The sequence below is a fragment of the Equus quagga genome, chromosome 4, assembly GCF_021613505.1.
Source record: "Equus quagga isolate Etosha38 chromosome 4, UCLA_HA_Equagga_1.0, whole genome shotgun sequence".
In the NCBI taxonomy this organism is placed as follows: Eukaryota; Metazoa; Chordata; class Mammalia; order Perissodactyla; family Equidae; genus Equus; species Equus quagga.
In genome coordinates, this window is record NC_060270.1 from 51,753,076 (window position 1) to 51,759,053 (window position 5,978).

Genomic DNA, 5,978 nt, shown 5'->3' on the forward strand with positions numbered 1-5,978 from the left:
GCAAGTCCACGCTCCAGTCCTCCCCAGTGTGCAGACAGGAGGCCGACAGGCCCTGAGAGACACAATGGCTTATGCAGGATCCAGAAGAGGTAAGGAAGAGGACTTGTTTCTGCGTCAGTCTCAAAGCTGGGACCTCGGCCGCACCCAGACCCTCTAGGGAGCCTGTGAGACGGGTGTGTTGGTGTTCCTGGGTACGCATACGACGTCGCATGGAGAAGGGGGGGTGAGAAGGCCATGGCCAGAGGACTGTTTGCATGGGTGGTATGTGAGGGGGGCACTCAGGTAAGGGCACTGCAGGAAATGAGGTCACTTCCTTGACAACAGACCCCAACAGACTTGGAACCCCCGCAACTAGGCAGCCACGTGCGCAAAGCCAGCTCACTTGGCTGGAGACTCTTGATAGAGAACCATGTTCTCCTGCTTTCTCCCGCCTGACCAGGGCTCTGGTTCCCAGAAAGCCCGGAGGGAGAACCTTTTGAGACGTTGTGGACGCTGGCTCAGCTCCCACGCCCCCCACCGCTGGACCTTTGGCAGGAGGTCCTCTCAGGTAACATGAGGAAGCCTAGAGCAGCCCAATCGAGGCCAGACCAGCTCCCCGAGCCCTCCCAGGGCAGCCCTCATCCCGTCCTCGTGAGTGTGGGGGCCAGAGGGACATGTGGGCAGGATCTGCCCTTGGCCGCAGAAGGTTGGTGGGCTGGCAATAACCTGCTTTTCCCGTCCCGTTCCCAAGCCAGGACAGGGCTGGCGGGACTGAAAGGGGACCCCTAAGCTGCCTCCTCATTCCAGGCCCTCAGGCTGCCGTGTGTTTCCCTCCTCGCTGGAGGTCTGTGTGGACCGTGGGGCGGGGTATGTGTGTCCAGAGTGGAGAGAGTCACAGAGGTGTGAGAGCCAGCAAAGACCGCCAGTCGGGTCTCTGAGGCTTGCCGCCTGGCTGCCGGGCACTGTCTTTCCAGAGCGTCACTCAGGAGATGGGCCAGCAGCCGAGCAACGACGCCCTCGACTCCACCACCCTGCAGGAAGGGAAGGTGCCCCACGCTGCCAAGCGACGCCAGGGCCGGCTCAGGGTGAGTGCGGGTGCTGGGGAGACCCAAGCCCCAGGGCCCCAAGACAGCACTGAGGACCCCAGGTCTTCGAAGGCCCTGAGACAGCCCCGGGGCTCCTGCCTGGAGCCCTGCTCGCCAAGGAATCTGAATCCCCATCTCTTCCCCCGACCTTCCCCTGCGGGCCCAGCCCCCGTCTTGGCCAGAGGAGACGGCCCTGTCCACAGAGGTGCAGCAGAGCAGAGACATTTCTAGCCCATCAGCTCACGGGCGTTCAAGAGTCCTTTTGCGTTCTGTAGAGATTTTCCTGTTTGAACTCCCATCCTCACGTGTCCATGTGGCCTGGCAATCCTTCCCCACCTTCTCCCAGGCGGACGCAGCATCCTGATGGATAGGCATGCTTTTTGCCCAAAAGGACATGGGGCTCACAGTGTTCTTTCTGGTCCTCTGCCTTTGCTGTCCAGAGGAACACGTCCACGCGGCCTCTCGAGGTCAGGGCATCGGGCCTCAGCAGGCTGCCCAACTTTCCAGAAGGGAGACCCATTAGCCCAGTGACTCAGCCCTTCACTGAACCCGCACCTTCTGTTGCCATTTCCACAGCACCGCCCTGATCACCCTGCCTGTCCTCCCGTCCTCATCCCTCCCAGCCCACGAAAAGCCTCTGTGTTCTCCTGTCTAGAATGGGCAGTTGGTCAGCCACCCCAGGGTTGATGCTCTTCATCCAGGGAAGGGCTGTCACTCCTCTGCCAGCACCAAGACCTAGGAGACCAAGAGGTTTAATCCTTCTCCACCTCACGTCCTCCTTGGAATCCCGAGAATTCTTCCCTGCCCTGGGCAATGATGCCCACTTCTGGCCACAAGTCACCGCGGGCTTGGGCATTCGGTCCGACCTCCAGTCCCCGGCACTCCTGGGGCCCGCGGTGCGGCCTCTGATGGCAAGCGGCCCCTCTGTCTGACCCCAGGCTGAAAATCCATCCCGAGCGAAGAGCAAAGCGCCCCGCCTGGTGTGGACCGTCCAGGCTGGAACGCGGCAGAAGCGAGTGGAGCACCTGGTGCCCGCCTTCCTGGAGGGCGACACCGCCTACGTCCACAGCTTCCTGGGCACTTATAGAGGTTTTGCCACCACAGGACAGGTGCTGGAGCTTCTGTTTCAAAGGTGAGTGCCGTGCCCCTCCGCAGCACTGTGGGCATTCAGCCACCTACTAGCTGTGAGGCTGGGGATGTCACGGCACCTCCCCGAGCCTCGGTTTGCTCTTTGCAAGGCGGGCTGAAGAGAGGATCAGCCTCCAGGGGAGATTGTAGGGACTCAAGCAGGTGCTGCCTGCAAAGGCTTCTCGAGAAGCCTAACCCTCTGGGAGGGTCGACTGGAGCGGAGGGGCTGTGGTTGTGCTCATTGAGGATATTCCTCTTGCCTATGGCGAAGCCTCCGCCTTGTCCCTCAGCGTGCCCGTGGCCTTCACTGAGCTGTTGTCTTCCCTTTGGAAAAGGAGATGGGAGAGCTCTTCTAGGTCTCTGACCTGGGTGAAGCCAGAGCAGCGATCCCTGGGCTGAGCCGAGGCCCCCGACCCACTCAAGCAGGAGGGAGGGGCCGGTTGGAGCTCCTTCCTTCACCACGCACACACAGAGGTCCCCACTAGGTGCAGAAAGTTTTCTAGGCACTGACCAGAATCCCGTGCACAGAGCAGGCGACAGCCATGCCCTCCAGGGCTCCATTCTCCTTGGGAGTCAGACAGCGCCGCTAGGCTTCTCACGCAGGCCTGATCCACAGTCCAGTCCATGCGACGTCCTCCTGTGTCTTCTAGATACGGTTGTGTCCTTGCCTATGGCGATGAGGACGGCGGACCCCTAGACCAACTCAAAAAGTGAGTGGGCTTTGGAATCCCTAGGAGGGCGCCCAGCGTCCACACTTGGAGGGCAGTTGCCTGCAGCGTCCCGCTCACTCATCTGCTAGAACCTCCCCAGCGGGTGCTCAGCTCCTGCTCAGGGGGCTCAGGGAGTGCTGCGGGGCCACATAAGCCCCTCCCTGGTTGAGATACGTACGGGGCAGGGGAGCATGACCCTCAGGGGACACCTGGTGAATCAGGCAGCACGTAGGCCCAGGAAGGAAAGTTGGAGGCAAGAGGAGGGCCCTGGGAAGCATGGGCGCGAGACAATGTCCGTTGTTCCCTCACTGGTCAGATGTTCTGGGAGCACCTCCTGTGTGCCAGGGAGGGCAATGCAAAGAGGAGACCGCACCGCTCGCTGCCCTCACGCAGCTGACGTTCCAGTGGGCAGTGGGCAGAGAGATGCTCCAAGCAGTGTGTCAGGCTTCCCTGAGGCCTAGGAGAGGTGACGCCACCACGGCACAGGGCTCCCCCCTTCCAAAGGCGTTTTCCTAGCCCCTCCTTGGTGCCCTGGCCTACCTCTGCCAAGACTGCCAGATTGGAGGTGGCCGCCAAGTAGGACTGGCCCCTGGACAGCCAGGAGCGGGAGGCCCAGGAGCCCAGGCCCGCACAGGGATGCCCGGGAGGCCAGCGTGCAAGGAAAGGACCCTTCTCTGACTCTGCTGCCCACCTGTCCGTCCTCAGGGCCATCTCCTTCATTCTGGGCGCCTGGCTCCGATGGTACCCTGAGGATTTTATCCAGCCCCCAGATGTTCCCAGCCTGGAACTGCTCTTGGCCTACATTGGTCTCAATATGCCCGGCTCGGAGCTGGAGCACCGCGCCCGCGTTCTTCTTTCCCAGCTGGAGCACCCTGAGCACACTGAGGCCAAGACTGAGGGTGAGGAGGACTCGGGTGTGTGACGCGGGCGTGTGCAGAGGGGATGGCGCTGCGCCCCCCGGAGCAGAGTGTCCAGAGGCTGGGGTTCGGCTGGGAGCAAGGGGCGGCGGGCTCAGATCACTCTTGCCAGGGACTCGAGTCTGGGAAGACTTTCGGGGGTGTGGTGCTTGGACTGAGACTGCTTGATTGGCGGCAGAGGGTCCCTTTCTTTGGAATGACTTGGGCGGGCAGTCATGCTGGTGGCGTTTTCTCTTCTTCCATCTCCAGCTGCAGCTCCACCGAAAGATGCGGAAGCCCCTGAAGATCCGGCACCATCTCTCCCTCTCGTGCCCAGCCTAGCTCAGAGCCGCACAGGCATCTTCCGAGCCACAGCCGGCTCAAGACCTTCAGCAAGCACTTGCAGCATCCCAGCCACTACCCTCAGCTCCTGAGCTGCAGCCCCAGAGAATCCTCGCCTTCCCCTAGCCATGGCGTGGGTTTTAAAGTTTTGTTTTCGGCTTTTCTTCACTTAACCTTTCCCTGTATTTTATCTCGTCAGTTGAATAAAGTTTAGTTCTTGGGTTCTTTTCAATTGTTCGCTGAAGTGGCGTGAAGCAGACTCACAATGTCACACCAACGTCATCCGCGGCTAGTACCCGCCCATTTTTGTCCAAGAGAAACCCTGTCCCTGGGAAGCAGTCAGTCTCCCTTCCTCCCACCGCAAGTCCCCGGTAGCCTCTGAGTTTCCTTCTGTCGGACTCCGTGCGTTTCCCTCCTCCGGAGTTTGCATGGAAGTGCCAGCCTTCCAGAGGTGGCCTCCTGTGCCTGGCTGGGTCTGGTCTGAGGTGAGTGACTCCGGATGTTTGAAATTGAGATAGCGGTTTTCATTAAGAAGAAAAATCCCCCGGAGATCAAAGATTCTGTCTCAAAGAGGATGCCCCGCTATTCCCTCTTTTCACTTCCTGGGGAGGGGGACCCATTGGAGGTGTGACACCAGAGCTGGAAACAGCCAGGGAAATGTCGGGGCCAGGGAGACCCCTTTCAAATCTTTCGCTTTCCTGGATGGGCCATGGTAACGTTTTCAAAATGGGCAAATTTTAAAAATATTCTCATCGCATATGAAACACTGGCGTTTATAAGAAGCGTATCGTGGAGTAAAATATATTCCCCAAAGTTTGAACGTTTGAGATAGATAACTAATGTTAATTTGGTAAAAGAATGACTTAAAGATGAGTCATAAGAAACGATGCCCTCGTTCTACCAAGAAACGACTGCCCAGAACAAGGGGTGGCCAGCTTTGCAGAGCTCTTCATTGAGCTCCGGTGCGGGGGCGTGTGTGTGTGTGTGTGTGTGTGTGTGTGTGAGTGTGTGTGTGTGTGTGTGTGTGTGAGGGCGGTGTGGGTGTGTGGGTGTGTGAGGGTGTGGTGCGGGAAGGAGCCTGGGGCTGTTCCTTCCTGGTACCTGATGCCCCACAGTGGGCTGTGAGTAGTCACACCTATCCCCTTGCGCGTTCTCAGGGACCACTGACCACATCCAAATCTCAGTAGTGACACAGCATCGCTTTGCCGTCCTCTGTGGAATCGCTCAAGTCAGTCCACACTCAAGAGGAGGGGATTACAGCAGGAGGTCTGGACCAGGAAGTCCTGATCCCAGGTGGCCAGTGACGGGAGAAGGAGAAGACCCCAGCACTTCAATGCCTTGCCCAGAATCCCAGATGAGGAAGAAGGCGGAGCCAGGGAGGAAGCCAGCTCTGCGTCCTCAAGGCTGGGGCTCTGGCTGCACACAGGCATTCCCAGGGGCCTCTGGAGAAGGCTGTGTTGGTGGAAGTGCCTACAGATCTGGAGATGGCATGGGGGTGAGGGGGAGTATTTGGCAGTGTACACGGGCATTTGGTCAGTTCTTGTTTGAGGAGGAGCCCAGGTCCGGGGCACCCTTGATTGTAGCCCTGCCCACATCACACCCACGGTGGAGGCAGTGGCGGCCACTTTTCTGCTGAGCTCAGGCCTATGCAGTCCTGAATTGAATCTCTCACTGGAACATTGGGAAACTGAGGCCCCTAGAGGGGTATGGAATGGCCCTCGACAGGGTGAGTCCAATGGGTAAGTGTGTGTTCCGACCTTCTAGGGCAAGACTGGGACCCCACGCGGAGGCTGGCTCCTGAAACTAGGAACCATGAGATCTTGAGAAGCTCTTGCCAA

The 5,978-nt window shown here is 59.3% G+C and overlaps 1 protein-coding gene across 1 annotated transcript in view; it reads left to right on the forward strand.

Annotated features, from left to right (window-relative positions):
- Window positions 1-5,978, forward strand: part of WDR49 (WD repeat domain 49) — a 146,819-nt gene that overhangs the window by 67,529 nt on the left and 73,312 nt on the right.